Consider the following 19241-nt stretch of genomic DNA (forward strand, 5'->3'; position numbering starts at 1 on the left):
CCACGCTTCAGTAGCAAAATAGTCACTATTCTCATGTGTTGTTGCGTTGTGGTCTTCAGTCAGAAGGCCGATTTGATGGTGCTCTCCACGCTAGTATATCCTGTGCACACCTTTCCATCTCTCACTAACTAGCGTAACCTTCAGCCTTGATGCCTCTGTCTCTCCTTTTTCCCAATTTTATTTAGTACCTACTCATTGTTTATTCAACCTTTTTATTTAGTTTTCAACGTTCTAATGTAATGCCACATTTCAGAAGCTTCTATTCCCTACTTGTCTGAACGGTTTATTACCCACGTCTACCTTCCATACGAGGCTACACTCCAGGCATAAATTTACATTCGATGTTACCGAATTTCACTTTTTTTCCAAATGCATTTCTGCATTCCCAGCCTGCGTTTTACATCCTGCCCTCTTCGACCGCCATTTCTTATTATTCTGAGCATCATTTACCACTTATAGTGTCTAATTTCCTAATCTAATTTTCTCAGCATGGCCTGATTTAATTCGGGTTTCATTACCCTTGTTTTATTTTTTTATGGTCATCTTATAATCTCTTTTCTCGACACTACCCGTTCTCTTCAGCTATTCTTCCACGCCCCCTTTATCACCTATGACAGAATTAGAATGACATTGGCAAAACCTTAAAGTTTTTATGTTCACTCTGAACTTCCCAAATTTCTTGTAGGTCTCCTTCACAGCATTCCTGGTGTACAGATTGAATAACACTGTCACACTTTCTTCTTAACTACGGCTTCCTTTCCATGTCCTTCGACTCCTTTTACTGCAGGCTGGTCTCTGCACAAGCTGTAAATAACCTTGCACTCCCAGCATTATATTCGTGTTAGCATCTAGAATTTCAAAGAATATAGTGGAGTCAACATTTTAAAAGGCGTTCTCCAAATCTACAAGCGCTATAAACGTAGTTTACCCTTCTTCAAACTATCTTCTAAGATAAGAAGTAGGGTGAGTATTACCTTTTATGTTCCTTTGTTTGTCCAGAAACTAAACTGACTTTTCCCGAGGTCCGCTTCTAGCATTTTTTTCCCGTTCTTTAGAACATAATCCTAGTCTGTACGTTGAGATCACGAGATGGAAAACTGGTGGTTCGACAGTATTCACACCTGTAAGTACTTCACTTCCTTGTAACTGGAGTTATGTCATTATTCTTGATGTCTGAGTGTATCTTCCTTGTCTCAGACAACTTGCACACTAGGTGGAACAGTTTTGTCATAGCTGGATCTCAAAAGGTCCTCAATAACTGCGAGGGAATATCATCTGCTTCAGCGATCCTGTTTCCACTTAGGTCTTTCAGTGCTCTGTCAAATTTTTGTCTCAGACTTATCGTTGTATATTAGTGCCCTCAAGTTTGTTTTCCTTATACAGGGTGGTTCAGGAGGAATGTCACATAATTTACGAGGTGATTCAAGACGTGAAAATCAACCGAAAAACAACTATGAACGTGTGTCCGATTTTCGATTGTTATGAAACTGGAGCGGGTTGAAGACTACATACATCCATGAATGAGCATGAAGACAAGTGAGAATTTTACAAATGCCATGTAGGTGCTGTGGTGGAGAGAATAATGGCGGGTCGGATGACTTGTCAATCCTACAAGAAGTGTGAGGGTACTCCAACAGATGGCAGCACTGTGACGTCGTACCGAGGCAACAGCTGCAAGCGTGGCCAGCGTGCAATCGTGCGCTGGATCAGCGAGCAGTCGTCAAGCCATGCAGATTACGTAGACATATTGTTTGTGTGCGAGCACTGTAACGGCCATCCCTGTGAGGTTGTGACAGAATACCAAAGATGCTTCACTGATCGACGATCCCCTGTACCAGGATATTTACCAGGGTTTTTTCAGACATCACCTGAGTCCGGAACACTAACCAGTGTACGCGTAACATCAGAACATGAGGCCGTCCAGTCAGTTGCAATGGTACAATGGAGTCCCACCATCAATACTCGGAGCATTAGCTATCAGATCGATATTCCACAGACTCGAGTTTGGAGTTACGTTACATTCCAACAGCTTGTGCAGCCCATGCAACGTCTACATCCAGACGACTCAGTTAGCATACAACAACGTTGTGAATGGTTGGCTGTACACAGAGATGTCGTGCAACACATTTTATTTACAGATGAGTTGAAAGGTGGCTACACTGAGTCACAGTGCCAGAGATGGCGCCAAAGATTATTATCCCGCCGCCTCCACTGGTGCAGTAGTAGTTCAGAGGTTGCCGTGGGCAGTGCTTGTTGAGAGGATGTCGAGAGCAGTACTAATTCAGAGGATGTCGTGTGCAGTTGTTGTTCTGTTGGGCGAGACAGTAGATGCTGTTCGGTTGGTGTAATGTATAGATGGAAGATGTTGCAATGATCACAATGTATTTTTCGTCAATATATATTGAGGTAACAAAAAAAAAAAATTTATTTCACATTTCCTTAATGACAATGCCTCTTGGTCACAGGTTCAGTCAACAAAGCACCTGGCTCGTGTTTATGTATTAGACTTGCACTTCTGGTTTCTATGTGCAATTATAGTATTTCTGGTTTTTCAATTAGTTCATTGAAAATTGTGTTTAAAATATCTTGTCGTATTGAGGAAGAACCGTGCCAGATACATGTACGTTGAATCACACTTCCACACACCGAACAGTTACACTTGTGCTTTGTTCTTTCGTAGCTTTTATAGTTGCAGGGGAGTTAATTAATCAATTGCGTTAACGCAAATTTCTTGTCATTCTTTATTGTTATTTTATGCAGTCAGATTGCGTACTAATACTAGTCAGGCCAACCGGTTACGAGACTTCGCAACCGGTCACACAGCTACTAAAATTCTTGCGTTTTAATTAAGCCCCAATGCAGAGTCTACATTCACACGCGGTGATATCATGAATACCCGTAGTTCTCATACATGGGTGATGTTGTTGTTGTTGTTGTGGTCTTCAGTCCTGAGACTGGTTTGCTGCAGCACTCCATGCTACCCTATCCTGTGCAAGTTTCTTCATCTCCCAGTAACTACTGCAACCTACATCGTTCTGAATCTGCTTAGCGTATTCATCTCGTGGTCTCCCTCTATGATTTTTACCCTCCACACTGCCCTACAATACTAAATTTGTGATCCCTTAATGCCTCAGAACATGTCCTACCAACTGATCCCTTCTTCTAGTCAAGTTGTGCCACAAATTTCTCTTCTCCCCAATTCTATTCAATGCCTCCTCATTAATAATGTGACCTACCATCTTATCTTCAGCATTCTTCTGTAGCACCACATTTCGAAAGCTTCTATTCTCTTCTTGTCTAAACTATTTATTGTCCATGTTTCACTTCCATACATGGCTACACTCCATACAAATACTTTCAGAAACGACTTCCTGACACTTAAATCTATACTTGATGTTAACAAATTTCTCTTCTTCAGAAACGCTTTCCTTGCCATTGCCAGTCTACATTTAATATCTTCTCTACTTCGACTATCATGAGTAATTTTGCTCCCCAAATAGCAAAACTCCTTTACCACTTTAAGTGTCTCACTTCCTAATCTAATTCCCTCAGCATCACCCGACTTACTTCGACTAAATTCCATTATCCTCGTTTTGCTTTTGTTGATGTTCATCTTATATCCTCCTTTCAAGACACTGTCCATTCTGTTCAACTGCTCTTCCAAGTCCTTTGCTGTCTCTGACAGAATTACAATGTCATCGGCGAACATAAAAGTTTTTATTTCTTCTCCATGGATTTTGATACCTACTCCGAATTTTTCTTTTGTTTCCTCTACTGCTTGCTCAATATACAGATTGAATAACATCGGGGAGAGGCTACAACCCTGTCTCACTCCCTTCCCAACCACTGCTTCCCTTTCATGTCCCTCGACTCTAATAACTGCCATCTGGTTTCTGTACAAATTGTAAATAGCCTTTCGCTCCCTGTATTTTACCCCTGCCACCTTTAGAATTTGAAAGAGAGTATTCTAGTCAACATTGTCAAAAGCTTTCTCTAAGTCTACAAATGCTAGAAACGTAGGTTTACCTTTCCTAAATCTTTCTTCTAAGATAAGACGTAAGGTCAGTATTGCCTCACGTGTTCCAACATTTCTACGGAATCCAAACTGATCTTCTATGAGGTCGGCTTCTATCAGTTTTTCCATTCGTCTGTAAAGAATTCGTAATAGTATTTTTCAGCTGTGACTTGTTAAACTGATAGTTCGGTAACCTGCTTTCTTTGGGATAGGAATTATTATATTCTTCTTGAAGTCTGAGGGTATTTCGCCTGTCTCATGCATCATGCTCACCATATGGTAGAGTTTTGTCAGGACTGGCTGTCCCAAGGCCGTCAGTAGTTCTAATGGAATGTTGTCTACTCCCGGGGCCTTGTTTCGACTCAGGTCTTTGAGTGCTCTGTCAAACTCTTCACACAGTATTGTATCTCCCATTTCATCTTCATCTACATCCTCTTCCATTTCCATAATATTGTCCTCAAGTACATCGCCCTTGTATAGACCCTCTATATACTCCTTCCACCTTTCTGCTTTCCCTTTGGTAGGAACTGGATTTCTATCTGAGCTCTTGATGTTCATACAAGTGGTTCTCTTTTCTCCAAAGGTCTCTTTAATTTTCCTGCAGGCAGTTTCTATCTTACCCCTAGTGAGATAAAAATGGGTGATATATAACCCATATGACACTAGTGAAACAAGATTTTAAGTTAGATTCTCACAGAATGTCGCGTGTGGTATGAATGATGACGTGGTGATCAGGCCTGTGTTTCTGCAAAATCGCAATACAGCGCAGCGTACGCCCTTTTCCTGATAGAAGCCCTACCTGCCCTTTTGGAAGACATACATTACACCAACGATGACAAATATACCTACAACGTGATAACTCGGCGATTTACTTTATCAGATAAGTACCCAGCTATCTGAATAACACAGTGGTGAATAGGCCGTGGTCGACTCATTAAGAGCCCTACCAATTCACGCGACCTATTCCCATTATATTTCTGTTTATGGGGCTGGTTGAACGGAGATGTGTACAATACCGAGGTGGGTACTCGTGAAGCACTCGTTGCTCGCACCACCGACGCTGTTGCCCATATTAAGGACTACTGACATGAGGTTCGACAGGCAACACAACACGGCCTCCAATACGTTGACAAGTTCCTTGAGATTGGTGGAGGAGTTTTTGAATGCCACTTGTAGGATGGACCAGTCATCCGTCCCACCATTATTCTCAGGATTTCGGTAAGTTATATTCGCACTTGCCTTCCTAATCATTCATGGATGTGTGTAGTCCTCAACCTGTTCCAGTTTCACAATGATCGAAATTCAGGCATGTTCATAGGACTTTATTTTGACGTCTACAATCACCTCCCAAATTATGTGACATTCCTTCTCATTCACCCTATATAGATCCTCTATTTTTTCCTGCCACCTTTCCGTTTTACCTTCTTTACCAAGCAATGGCTTGCCATCTGAGCTCTTTACATTCATACGGTTGCTTCTCTCTTCTACAAAAGTCTCTCTGTTTTTCCTATAAGCGGAATCTGTCCTTCCCTTAATGATGTAGGTCTCTACAGCATTGAATTTGATCCCATTTTAGATGTACTGCAAGTCTCATTTCTTAGATGTCTGTTTCCTGTTTGCCTGCTTTATTTTGTCGTGGCAACACCCTCCATCTAGACCATAGCCCGTTGAGAAGAGGCAGGTGAGATGCCTTGGTATCCTGCTGCAGGCCGTCGCAATACTTCTGATACAGCGTGGTGCAAGACACCAGTCCACCACAGTAGTCAGCTGTAGTTCCACATGCCATAGCCCAACGCCGAATTGCTTTGGTCACCTACATGATGAAAGATGGGGCACCGTTGCAGTGAATTGGGCAGGGAAACTACAAATACTTGCTGCTCAGACTCTAGCAGCACGTAGTCTTAAAGTCAATGTTGTGACATACTCAACAACAGCCGTTGGTCCCATGAGGGCCAAGCAGCTTCAGCTACGTCTAGCAACACTGTCAGCTATCTATCGCTTTACAAGCTACTGCCAGATCTTATGGTTCAGGTCCTTGACCAAGTGCCACCAAAGACCTCCTCTAGGCAGTCTTCCACTGGCCTCTGGACGTTTACAAGGGGTACTGGGTTGTCCCTGGAACGGCAGCAAGGAAGCACACCAAACTGACTGTCGGGAACAGTGCACACCGCCAGCTTTTGGACGCAGCTCACGCCTTTATGGACCCAATCACCAGCTTGGACACTGCCTTGTTGACAACTTGCCCTCATGGCCTTGTATGCCCTACGGCACACTCGAACGTTCCGATCAGCTGTTACTAACTGAAATCGGGACTCATCCGACAAGGCCACCGCTCTCCATCCGTCTAGGGTTCAAATGAGCCCAAGAGATGCGCTGTAGGCGATGTTGCGCTTTAGCAAAGGCACTCGCATTGGTCGTCTGCTGCCATAGCCTATTAACACCAAATTTCGTCGCTCTGCCCTAATCGGTAGGTTCGTCCTAAGTCCCACCTGGATTTCTGAGGTTATTTCGGGCAGTGTTGCTTGCCTGTTAGCACTGTCAACTCTACTCCAATTCCGCTGCTCTTAGTCGTTAAGAGAAGGCCGTGATGCACTGCGTAGTCCGTGGTGAGAGGTAAACCCTGAAATTTGCTATTCCCTGCATACTCTTGATACTGTGGACCTCGGAATATTGAATTCCCTAACGATTTACGAAACAGAATGTTCCATGCGTGTAACTCCAACTATCATTCCGCGATCAAAGTTTGTTAATTGGCATTGTGCGGCCATAATAACGCCCGAAACCTTTTCACATGAATCAGCTGATTACAAATGACAGCTCCACGAACGCACTGCCCTTCTATACCTTGTGTATGCGATACTGTCACCATTTCTATATGTATGTATCGCTAACTCATGACTTCTGTCACCTCAGTGTGCACTGCAAAACACTGCCTACATGTTAACCTGGCGGTGACAGTAATGCGAGAACTGGGGAAGTTCTGTTGCATTTACTGCAGCATGCAGCGTTGCAGCAGGGATATGTCTGTTAATGATTTTGAGTTAGTACTAAATTATTCTTGGAAAAATTGGTAGAAGCCACCTCAGGAAGGATCAGGCTGGATTCTGTCGAGTCCTATTATATTAAAAATGTCCGCACCGATAACTGAGTGGTCAGCGTGACGGATTACCGTCCTACGGGTCCGGGTTCGATTCCCGTTCGCGGATTTTCTCCACTCAAGGACTGGATGTTGTGTTGTCATCATCATTTCATCCCCTTCCGGCGCGCAGGTTGCCCAATGTGGCGTCGAATGTAATAAGACCTGCACCAAGGCGGCCGGACCTACCCCGCAAGGGGCCTCCCGGCCAATGAACCCAAACGCTCATTTCCATTTCATATTAAAAATATTGTATCATGCGATTCACTTCAAAATTTTTGTGGACACGATGTGGTTATATCTATTTGCATAAAGTTTCAAGGCTCAGCTTTAATTCACTGATGTATGAGGTGTACATTTATAGTAGATTTTCTTAGCTGAGCTGAGTGATAATTAGGATGCTCTCATTCTATTGTTTTCATGAAAACGGTGTATCGTTGGCAACGAGCAAATGCGCTGGGTCTTAGGCTAGAAGATTTGAGCTTGTGACAGTCTTTTATCAGACGACAGATTTCCGAGGGACTACTGAGCGACCTTAATTTTTATTTGTAGTAGGGAAGTTTGCTAGAGTTCTATGGGATGCCAGTTTACCATGGGAGCACTGGACTATATCGATTTTTATTCGTGTTAGGGACTATGTTTTTCAGTGCCAATTTCCATTGTTATTAATAAGCTGGAAGCAATAATATGTTTTTGTTATTTTCACCATCTAATAAAGACTTTCTATGCAGAGCACGTGTCTCATCAATATGATTACAACGGTAAAGCGATGACAGAGTAAAACGGATAAAAATATAGTTTGTGTTTTTTTTTGGGGGGGGGGGGGTGAGGGTACGTGGAAGGAGACAGCACTTCAAAAAAATATAAAAGTTCAATGAAAAAATATTTTTATTTTTATTTTTCACAGAGTAAAACTTAACTTTGTAAACCGTCTTGATGTTTTTCTATTTGCTTTAAATAAACCAACTGTGAAATTAGCATTACAGCTATTATTAAAATATGTCTACTGTGGAATTACAGAAAGAAAGCTTTGCTCAAGTTGGGTGGCAATTCTGATGTGATTCCTGTAGCCTGCTCAGTACATTCTGAAGTTGTGATTTCTAGGGGTTAAGCCTTGACAAGCGGCTGCAAAAATGCCTTATTCCACATGTGTCAACTTGAGATGTAGCAAGTATATTTCCAACATGTATTTCAACAAGAGTCTTGTCTTTCTGTTCCCACAGTACGCAAGAAATTTATCTTCATCTCAACATTATTTCTGTTCAGACATTCTGTGTTCACTGAGGTGATAAGACAAAGGTCATGGGACACTGATATGCGCATATACAGAAGGCGGTAGTATCGCGTACTCCAGGTGTAAAAGGGCAGTGCATTGGCAGGCCAGTCATTTGCACTCAGGTCATTCACGTGAAAAGTTTCCGACGTTATTGTGGTCGCACCACGTGAATTAACAGACTTCGAACGCTGAATGGTAGTTGGAACCACACGCGTGGAACATCCCCTTTTTGGAAATCATTAGGGAATTCAGTATTCCGAGATCCACAGTGTCGAAATCACCATATTTCAGGCATTGCCTCTCACCACGGACAATGCAGTGGCCGACGGCCTTCACTTACAGGCCGAGCGCAGTGGCGTTTGTGTAGGGTTGTCAGAGCTGACAGACAAGCAACATTTCTTGAAATAACCGCAGAAATCAATGTGACACATACGACGAGATTTGGCGTTAATGGGATATGGCAGCAGAGACCAACGCGAGTGCCTTTGCCAAGAGCACGACATTGCCTGCAGCGCCTCACCTCGGCTCATGACCATTTTGGTTGGACCATAGACGACACGAAAACCGTGGCCCGGATGGATGAGTTACTATTTCAGAAGTGAAGAACTGATGGTGAGTGTCGAGCCATTCATGGACTTCATGTTCCCCAACACCAATGTCCTGTCACCACCACAATTGTTTTCGACTGGTTTCAAGAACATTCTGGACAGTTCGAACAAACGATATGCCTAGCCAGAAAGCCCGACATGAATAGCATCGAACACTGTGGGACACAATCGGGAGGGCACTTCGTGCACAAAATTCTACACCAGCAACACTTTCAGGATTATGGGCGGCCACGGAGGCAGCAAGACTCAATATTTTTGCAGTGGACTTCCAGCGACGCTTTGAGTCCATGCCATGTGGAGTTCCTGCACTTTGCCAAACGAAAGGAGATCCGACACTATGTTAGGACGTGTCCCACGACTTTTGTAACCTCAGTGTGTTGCCTCTCGAACTAGACACTGAGTGCTGCATCCTTCAATATGGGAAAACCATTCTACGTCGGTACCAAATTTAGTAAACTGTTTATTCATGTCTGTATACCATAGTAGTGAAACTTTTGCAATGTTTCCCTCTAATTTCATGCTCGTCACACTGGCTACAAGCTTGCTGCCACGCCACCAAGTGGCCATCAGGTTGATAACAGAGCTTTGTATTCATATCTTTCACATCCTGGGAGTCGTCCCATGCTAATTACAATTTACTTTATTATTTCATGTTAGTTTTATATGTTTTTTATTTTCATGAGTCACATTGCAATAAGATGATGATGTTTGGTTTGGGAGGGGGGGGGGCTCAACTGCACGGCTATCAGCGCCCGTACAAATTCCCAAACTTTGCTCAGTCCAATCGCGCCACCTTCATGAATGCTGATGAAGACAACACAAACACCCAGGCATCTCGAGGCAGGTGAAAATCCGTGACCCCACTGCAATAAGATACGTCGTTGATTTTTATTTTGAGTAAAGGTGTAATATTGTGATATCGAATTCAATTTATGAATCCGACTTCCTACAACTTCTCACACGATTGGACGACTCATTTCAGCAACAGAGTCAAAAATACACTAAGGTTCTGTTTCAACGTGATGGTGTTACCATTGTGTGCAGTGGCAAAATTATTAACGTAATGTTGCGAGAAATGCAAAGCTGTTTACTGTGATGGCGAGTGGGTAGCGCATGCACATTGTTACGTATTTCAGAGCTCAAAGCTTTAGTAACGCAGTTTAGTTTCAGCGTTCTGTATGAAGGAGTGCTGTACATGAACCGAAGACAGACGATGCTATCAGAATACATACTTGTAACTTTCGGGCCAAGGACATGGATTTGCCTAGTGAATTGCTCACCAATTAAGAGATTTTGGTGGCAGATCATTTGCATAGGATAAATTTGTAACACTAGCAAGAGCAAGCCACCAGTTTAATTGTACTAAGGGAATAGCAAAATACTGGGATGGAACAGCTGAATCACTAATGAAAGAGATGTTATTAGAATTTGAAAACCTGTTTAAACCTCGTGGGTCTTTACCATGGACACCCAATTACGCAGCTCATAAAGACAGCTGGGAATGAGTATATCATAAGCCACACCATGTACCACATAACCTACAAGTGATGATGAAGGAGTTTGTTAATCAACTGTTTATTAATCCTCAGCACTATGGGAGCAGTTATGATAAACATAAAGAAAAAGATTATTCATGGCACAAAAGCATAATAGTTTTATGGTGATTAGAGGGATCTCAATGGTCGTACAAGTATTTGTGCTTAGCTGATTCCAAGTAGAATGAAACATTTCCACAATGTGGGGCACTGCAAGAATTTTTCAAACTTGGATCTGCAGAGTGGCTATAATCAGTCAAATGCAGCACCATAAGCCCAGTTAAAAACAGTATTTACTGTTGCTTTGGGACACTACCAACATTGGTGTAAGCAACTTTGTTTCAAGAGCATGCCTGCCACATTTCAGTGTTTGTTATACGAGGAATAGTGAGGATTAAAAACATGACAGTGCAGGGTATATTTGGATGGCATACCTGTCTTTACAACACATATGAAGGAACACCTGTCATGATTAAGGGAGGTGTTTAAATGGTTATGAGCAGCACACCAGATACTCAGTATAGTATAGTGTCATTTCACACTACAAAAAGTAAAATATTTAGGATATAATATTAGTTACGGTGCAGTCTGGAAAAATCCCAGATCATTACAGACTGCAAAGAATTTTCCAAAGCCTGATACAGATGAGGAATTACAGTCTTTCGTGTGTTTACCAGATTATTTTGGAAAATTTGTTGCAAAAGTTGCAGAAATAGCAAGACCTCTCACTCACTTATTGAAAAAGAAGCGTAGTTCCATTGGAAATGAGAATGTGGAGAAGCATTTAGTAAATCAAAGGAGATGTTGACATCTCTTTTCAAAACTAAGAGAGTGATTTGTCTCATCATGTGATGCAAGTAATCATGCTCTTTGCTGTGTGTTGACTCAAGGAGGAGACAACAATACCCAAATCAAGTGGTGAATGAATATAGCCATACAAAGAAAGATTAGCATTAGTTTTTTTCGAAGGGGTGAGGAGGTGATGTTATGTAACGTGTCACATGAAAATGTTGCGAACAGAGGCCAATGAACAAGGATGGGCAATAATGGGGCAAACGGCAGAAGCTTTCTGAATGTTTGTTAGTGTCCTGGATTCAGCTGTCATTTTGTGGAATTGGATGGCACCGAAGTGTCCCACTGCTGCTGTGCTTGCTGGGCACGCAGATCCTTGTCCGGCAGTCACTCTTGGCATTGTTCGGGACTTGTCACTCTTGGCATTGTTCGGGACTTGGCACTGGTTGTGGACTATGTCGTTACACCTCATCCATCATTAGGTAAATCCAGTCCACCGGATTGTTACTTGAGAATCTAGCAGCAAGAGAGACACTAATACATCGGTCATTGTTTCTACATTTCATATTCTCCTACATGAATTTGGACTATACACTTCTTGCATGATGTTCCACCTTTTTGTGTCATTCTTCCGTTTTCTCTGTTACACTATGTACACTATTTCAGTGTTTTTAGGTCTTTCTTGCACTATCTTCACTTCAAATCTCAGTTTGTAAGCCTGTTAGCAGCTGTGTTTTTCCACACCATGGGAAGGGAATAGGGATCAAGAGAGCACCCTATCAGTTTGATCTCCTTTTTAATCCATTTCATAATGCATACTAAAATTAGCATCTTGCACATTCTCAAAGAGTATACGTTATATGCATCACACATGTGTGATAAATAATCAGGAAAACTCGATAAGATTCTCATACACACCGCCAAGTCAGGCCCTGCATTAACATACAGAAACATTGTCATGCATTCAGAACCAGAAACCAGGTACTTCATGACCTGTACAAACTCGTTTGTGATAGTTTAGTTTCTTATGACTGTGAGCTAACAAATAAAGAACACTACCCACAAAAGAGAGAAGTGAGTGGTAGAATCACTATGGTAATATTCTCAGATGTATTTACTTGGAAAAACCCTATGATCTATCGAACAGGATCCATTTAACTTCTCACCACAAACTTCATACTCGCAACAGATCAGTAAACACACATAGTACCTCATCTTCCATGATACACCATAACGACAACTCTAAGTCATCATCTTTATAATAAATCCTCAATACTGCAATACCTCAACTCACAGTCACTTCACAGCTATGCTCCTGTGCTCTTAATACTGCTTTGCAACTCCATAAAACTTTCGATAATACCCGATCCATTCTCGTATAATGTAAAATCTCTAGCTTGGACATATATAGTTGGCAGATTTAGTTTAACTGACGAAGTTAACCCAGAGACTTGACCTACATCTGTGAAGTGCTTTAGCGTATTGCTTGATGCAAAGACTGGGAGTCCTAACCACTATATTCTTGCGACACTTACACCGTGTTCTGCATTGTAGACGCCGTACCACAGTTCACATCTACCTTATAATGTATCTTACCTCTGGGAATTGAATAGCATTTACATACTATTGCTCTGGTGGTCGTGATACCACCAGACTATCCTATTTTCCAGTATATACTTTATTGAATATCGCAGTGCAAAATATTCGTGTTCTAAACTAACACCCTGAGTTTCAAGTATACACACAGTTACAATCCAAACTGCACATAATATAAAGTTCACATAGAAAGTTCCTCTGATCTATTAAATATTTATAGTACTTTCCCTCCTTTACAAAATTCCCTTACAAGAAAAACGTTACGATTATTATGACCTATTTCTAAGCATTCTAGGTACCCACGGTCTCCATATCTTCACCAGATGCTCTATGAGAACTGGCTTTTTAATGGAATACCCAACAAACAACATTGCACAACTTTGTGCATGGAGTTGCGTGCTCTGGTAAACTGCACTGTGTGCATGTTACTGGAATTATTGGTTCAGTCCACGGGCCTTCACCAAATACTAACATGGTATCTGGTCCTGATGTAGTAAAAAACAGAACCCAGGAGACAAGATTACAAGAATGCAAGGATCCCACGAACAAAAAAGCAAAATCCGAGCTGCCACTTACGTACGTTGCTATCTCAGTTGAATTAACAGTATAGCCTTCATGTTTCTGTCACAAAAACGAAGCATTCCTTATTCTTCATCTCCAAGCCACCTTACTTCTGATTCCTGTATGTAACGGCGTAGCAACTGACTGTGGAGAATTTTGAGCGTCAGGAAAGCAGTTATTCTCTTTGACTTGGATAGTTACTTGGGTGTGTCTCTGGTGCAGCTTGACATAATCACGTAATATTTCCTCAGGCCATGACAGGCAAGATAGGCATGGCAAACAGCCAGCGACTTATGCACGTTGCCTATGACACTGCCTGGGAGGTGGCGTGCTAAGCTCGATATTGGTGACCTTCTGGTTGCCGAGATGGAGGTGACGGTCACGAACTATCTCAGAACATTTGGCCAGTGGCAAGGCAGCAAAGGCATCATACATTGTAGACAGCAGTATTCTACAGATGCGACAGCAGGCGTTGCTACCGAGGGAGATGAACCTTGTACTATAGGTTGCAAAGATACGCTGTGGCCATCCTCCAGTGTCACAGAGCTGGGGAGTCGTCCGTTCATGCCCCACACTAGGAGGCAGTGGCAGGTACAATGACGAGCGGTCTCCCTGAGAAAACAGTAGAGGGCTAGTTGCCAGGACCCGGATGGTCGTGCAGTGGTCGGCAGTTCACGGCCTGGTGAGCGTGGTAGCTGCTGCACTGTAGTTGCTCTGTAGAGTCCAAGGCTGAGTCTAGAACAAACATGGTGCAGCAACGCTACCCAGTTTTTCAGAGTGATGGTGGGCTGGCCCTGGCGGTTTACATGCAGGTCTCTGGTGCTGAACGTGCGGATGAACCCGTATTTCTGTGTCAACGAGTATATGTCTAAAAAAAAAAAAAAAGACCTGTGTCTGAGGTGTGCTCGTAGTCGGTCGAAACGCAGAAGCTTCCTAAGGGGCGGTCATAATCCTGGACTTAGCAATCGCTACACACAGGAGGATCACACTCGCTGCTGCAGAGGTTGGTCGAGCAGGCAGCTCGTTGTCTGTCGAGAGTTGGTGCTCAGGGCTCGGCGGTCTGCCTATGGCCCTGAGTACTGGCTATGGTCTGTGCCACTACAGAGATGATACCCTTTGTTCCAAGAGAGTTTCTGTAAAGTTTGTAAGGTAGGAGAGACGTTCTGGCAGAACTAAAGATATGACTTCGTGCCGGGGTAGCTCAGCACTGGTAGTAGTAGTAAATGCATGGCTCGAGGTGAAAATCTCTGTGTGGCACTCGGTTTTAATCTCTAATAACTTTGAAACAGCGCACACCCCGCAGCAGAGCGAAAGACTCATTCCAGAGTATCGTGGAAAAAAGGTAATTTTACATTTTCAAGATGACTGTTGGCCTTAACCTGCAAAAGATGACTGAACAATTCTGAAGCTCAACAAACCAAACAATAAAGAGCACTTTTCGTGACTTAAATTTAAGCATGGAACCTTCACTGTAACGCGTTGTATGGTTGTTTCACTAATGTCAAAAAAGCATATTTTTGATCATAAGAGCTTGTGGATGCTGCAACAACGTTCTTATTACTAAATTATTGTCCAGGCAATAGATAAATTGATCCCCCGTTTGGACAACAATAGAGAATAAAACAGTTATTAGTTCTGGTATTATAACACTCCTCAGCATTCTTGGACACTCCAATAGTTATCTCCCATAATTTTCACAATTTCAGGGTATTGTTATCCAATGATACTGTCAACATTGTGGATAACAAACGCTGATAAGCCGAACAACCGATGATGGTAGCTACCAGACTGTATGTGAGATTATTAACATATTGGTTCCTATCTTTCCGCGAACTGTCTTAGTTAGCTATCCATTATGAATTTAATCCGAAAAGGTCTTTGAGATATATCTGCGGTATCTTGAAAGAATGCCACAGCAAGCAGATAATTCAGTCTTTAATGCTACCGTTGCTGCTCTATGTTGTTTGTTGCCCCGATGACTGGCTACAAAGGACATTTTCAGGCTGCTTCAGACAAAAAGAATCCCCTGTATTTGTTCACCATCAGCAGAGGATCGATATCTGAAACAAGGAATGTATTGGGTTTAAAGAAAGTCTAAATATTTGCAGATTGCTTCTGTAGGACTAGACTGCGGCTTCTGGCCTTGGCGTTACGCCACATTTTTTCACTGACGACAAGATACGTGTTAACGACGATAGTGTAAACGTATAGCATTAAAATGTGCTCTCAGCTGATAGCACACAACCAAGAAATGGAATTAAGTTAGGGTGCTGACGCAGCACCAACTAGAGTACAGAATCCAATAAATATTTAAAGAGTGGAAATGGAAAACGTTCTAACTGCCTAACTCGCCATTGGTGATAAGAATGAAAAAACACTGTATCCCCGTTTATATATAACTGATTTGTACCCAAAAGTTAAGGAGGTATTCTGATACCAAAGATTTACTCTGTTCGCCGCATCGCCGAAAAAATAACGAGACAGATTAGAAAATAAATACTTTATTGAGAACGATCTAAGTGCCATACAAGGTAACTGACTGTTTCTCAGTGCCAGTAATAAGGTTTTGGCGAGCTGATTCTTTGAAGATAGAAAATAGCAACGAGCTATTGTTAAAAATGCTATTTGTTCACACAAATAGCTCTGTTGCCTTGTCCGAAACGACAGCTTCATCTTCAGACAGTTGTACACGTTTATATTACACTTACTGTTGTTTACAATAGTTGTTGGCACTTTTTCCACCAACTAAAATAAGCAACAACAAATGTAATATTAAAACTAAGAAACCTGTAACGACGCTATTTGTGTAAATAAACAGTATTTTGAACAATGCTGTCATCGGATCCTATTTCCAAGAATGAGCTTATAGAAGTTTTCTTATTGACATTGAGAACTAGTAACTTTTCTTGTATGGCATTTATCCAGGAGGAGATGGACACTGATGAGCTGAAACATTACGACCACCTCTTTATTGGTTTGTTTGTCCATCTTTAGAACGAAATGCATCACTGATGGTGCGTCTCAGGGATCCGACAGTTTGTTGGTAGGTTTGTGGAGGTATGTGGCTTCAGATATCTACGCACAGGTCATGTAATTCTCGTAAATAACGAGCCGCTGATTAGCATACTCGGTGGTAGCATCCGATAGCGATCAAGATGCATTACATAGAATTTACATCAGGCGAATTAGGTCGCCGAGACATCAACGTGAGTTCATTATAATGCTCCTCGAACCACTGTAGCACGGTTCGTGCTCCGAGACACGGACAATTATACCGCAGAAAGATGACATCAAGCATGAAGGCCTGCCGGTGGTTCGCAGCTGTCTATCGTGTCTTCGATTACTACCACAGGTCCCATGCGAGCGCAGGAAGATATCTCCCACAGTTTAATACTGCTTCATGGTGCGCTGCGCGTTTCGAGTCCCTGTTCACTTCGGCAATGGCGTTTGTGGAGACATCCATCGACCTGGCGTAGCAACGATGTGATTCGAGGAACCGACACGTTTCCATTGATCGACAGTCGTATCCTGATGGTCTCGTTTCCACTACTGTCGTAATTGACAATCAACATGTGAAGACGTAGGGATGATCTGCTGCGGGGCTCCATGTTCAAATATGTGAGATGAACGGCGTGCTTCGAAACAATTGTGCGTGCACCAGCATCACGCTCTTCCGGAAGAGATGCCACAGATCACCACCTACTCTACTTTACAGAGCAGACAAGCCTCCGAACCCCACATTCTCTGAAGAGTGGTTGACGTCCAACCATTTAGTGCCTAGTGGTAGTTTCACTGTCCTTCTACCTCTCTGCGTAGATGCTCTTCACAGTAGCACTTGAACATTCGACCAACTTCGCCGCTTTCGAAATACTCGTTCATAGGTTCTGCATAATAATAATCTGCCCTTTGTCTAAGTCAATGGATTTCCTATTTGCAGCTCATATCTTCACTAGGGTGATCCCCGCCCAAATATATATATATATATATATATATATATATATAGTGCAGGATACATTGTGAATAAGAAAGAGAGAAAGAGAGTATAACTTCGAAAAATACTGACGATCTATGGGACAGATGTGCAGTGATGCCCCTTTTGGTGAAGATGCCCCAAGCAAAATTACTAGAAACATGGATGTGGGAATGTTAACTAGAGGAAACTGTATATCATCAAAAAGAAATTTAGAATTTATAAGTAACGTTGGGTTTTGCCTGTTATGTTCCGAAGCTCTTATTTTCCCTTCTTCTATAGAAATCAGGAAATATTGTTCGATAGATGACTGCTTGCCTTATCATTCCATGCGTGTAGTAAAACTTGTAGTATCACACGTCAATTGTCGGTACTGGGTGTACTTCAGTAATGAAAGTGAAGCAACTCATAGGCTAACTCTGAATGCAGACAGGAAACGGGAAACGTTCTAACTGCCATATCTCTCACCTGTCTAAAGAACGAAGAAACAGTCTGTCCTCGTTGGTACATAAATCCAAAAAACTGAGAAGGTATTCTGATGGCAAAGAAATATGCTGTTCGTCGCATCACCGTGAAGAATAATGAGACATGTTAACAACGTTCTATGTGCCATACCAGGAAACTGACCGCTTCTAACAAGGGAACCTCCCCATCGCACCCCCCTCAGATTTAGTTATAAGTTGGCACAGTGGTTAGGCCTTGAAAAACTGAACACAGATCGTTCGAGAAAACAGGAAGAAGTTGTGTGGAACTACGAAAAAATAAGCAAAATATACAAATTTCTGTCATGTGACGCACATGCTGTCACCAGTGTCGTATAGAATATATCAGACGTGTTTTCCTGTGGAGGAATCGGTTGACCTATGACCTTGCGATCAAATGTTTTCGGTTCCCATTGGAGAGACACGTCCTTTCGTCAACTAATCGCACGGTTTTGCGGTGCTGTCGCAAAACACAGACACTAAACTTATTACAGTGAACAGAGACGTCAATGAACGAACGGACAGATCACAACTTTGCGAAAATAAAGAAAGCAAAATTTTCAGCCGAGGGCAGATTCGAACTGAAGACCTCTCGTTCCACAGCTGTTCACGCTAACCACGGGACCACGGCGCTCCTCGGCTCAGATCTTTCTTAATATTGCCTATGTTAGGCATGGACGACCCAGTTTGTATATTTTGCTTATTTTTTCATAGTTCCACACAACTTCTTCCTGTTTTCTCGATTGATCTGTGTTCAGTTTTTCAAGGCCTATCCACTGTGTCAACTTATGACTAAATCTGAGGGGGGTGCGATGGGGATGTTCCCTTGTAAGTAGTAAAGAAAGTTTTCACAAGTTGATTCTTGCAAAGAAGAGAATAGCAACCATCCACAGTTAATAATGCTCCTTATTTGCACAATCGACAGGTTCATCTTCAGGCCCCCCTCACGTTTGTATTATACACTCAAGAGGCAAAGAAACTGATACACCTGCGTAGCATCGCGTAGGGGACCCCGCGACACGCAAAAGTGCTGCAACGCGATGTGGCATGGACTCGACTAATGTCTGAAGTAGAGCTGGATGCAACTGAGACCATGAATCCTGCAAGGCTTTCCACAAATGCGTAAGATTACGAGGGGGTGGAGATCTCTTCTGAACAGCACGTTGCAGGGCATCCCATATATGGTCAATAATGTTTATGTCGGCGGAGTTTGGTAGCCAGCGGAAGTGTTTAAACTCAGAAGCGTGTTCCTGGAGCCACCCTGTAGCAG

The sequence above is a fragment of the Schistocerca americana genome, chromosome 3 (assembly GCF_021461395.2).
Source record: "Schistocerca americana isolate TAMUIC-IGC-003095 chromosome 3, iqSchAmer2.1, whole genome shotgun sequence".
Taxonomy (NCBI): domain Eukaryota; kingdom Metazoa; phylum Arthropoda; class Insecta; order Orthoptera; family Acrididae; genus Schistocerca; species Schistocerca americana.